This window comes from Pseudomyrmex gracilis, unplaced genomic scaffold (assembly GCF_002006095.1).
Source record: "Pseudomyrmex gracilis isolate BER0280 unplaced genomic scaffold, ASM200609v1 scaffold_317, whole genome shotgun sequence".
NCBI lineage: Eukaryota > Metazoa > Arthropoda > Insecta > Hymenoptera > Formicidae > Pseudomyrmex > Pseudomyrmex gracilis.
The window spans coordinates 14,432-15,464 of NW_018020901.1; positions in this window are offsets into that span (position 1 = coordinate 14,432).

Here is a 1,033-nt window from a genome sequence, read left to right on the forward strand (position 1 = left end):
TTGACACAGCCAAATTGTGAAAATATGTAGTCAATATAAACAGAAAAGTCATGTACTAATTTGCTTAATGTGCTATTGTTATCGAGTAATTAATGAATTCATTAGACCCAATGAGCGCGTAGGAAGCGATGGTCCGGACTCTGTAGGCGTGTATGACTTTTACTTCATGCATCTTCCGAGAGGCGGAGCAAAGAAGCGAGTGGCGTTTGACACAGCTTCTCGCGATCAGCAGATGTTCATATAAGAAAATCATACACACTTACAGAGATCGAACCACAGCTTTCTATTTGCTTATTGGATCACATATATTAATTAGTTTCTTAATCACAATTACAAATTGTGACAAATGATATATGACTTTTCTATCTAGATAGACTCAACGTACTTTAACACTCCGGCTGTGTCAAAATTTTTCATACATGTCGTGTAAATATACATATATATATATATATGTGTGTGTGTGTGTGTGTGTTTGCGCGCGCGCGCGCGCGTGCGTGTATGGGTAAAGAAATAGATCACTAATAATACTATGTAATAATACTCTATTTACAGTTCATAAAATGTTTATGTATAAAGAAAATATTACATTACGCTTATAACTGTTTGCATGCATTGCAAAGTAATATAGTGTAGTTGACATCAATTTTGGACGTGTGTCTTTTTAAATATTTATACTTGCGATAAATATTCTTTCAAAAAATATATTAAAAAAAAAAGAAACATCTGATTACAAGTGCCAGATGCGTGCATGTAAATGTGTGCTGGCGTAACAAAAATTTCAGAGGCTTCAACTCCCGACATGTGCTGGCAATTTTTCAAATGTATAATGCCAGAGGCGTCTTCCAAAATAAGTAAATACTAGAAATAAGTGCCAGAGGCGTGCATGTAAACGTGTGCTGGCGTAACAAAAATTTCAGAGGCTTCAACGCTCGACGTGTGCTAGCAATTTTTCAAATGTATAATGCCAGAGGCGTCTTCCAAAATAAGTAAATAATAGAAATAAGTGCCAGAGGCGTGCATGTAAACGTGTGCT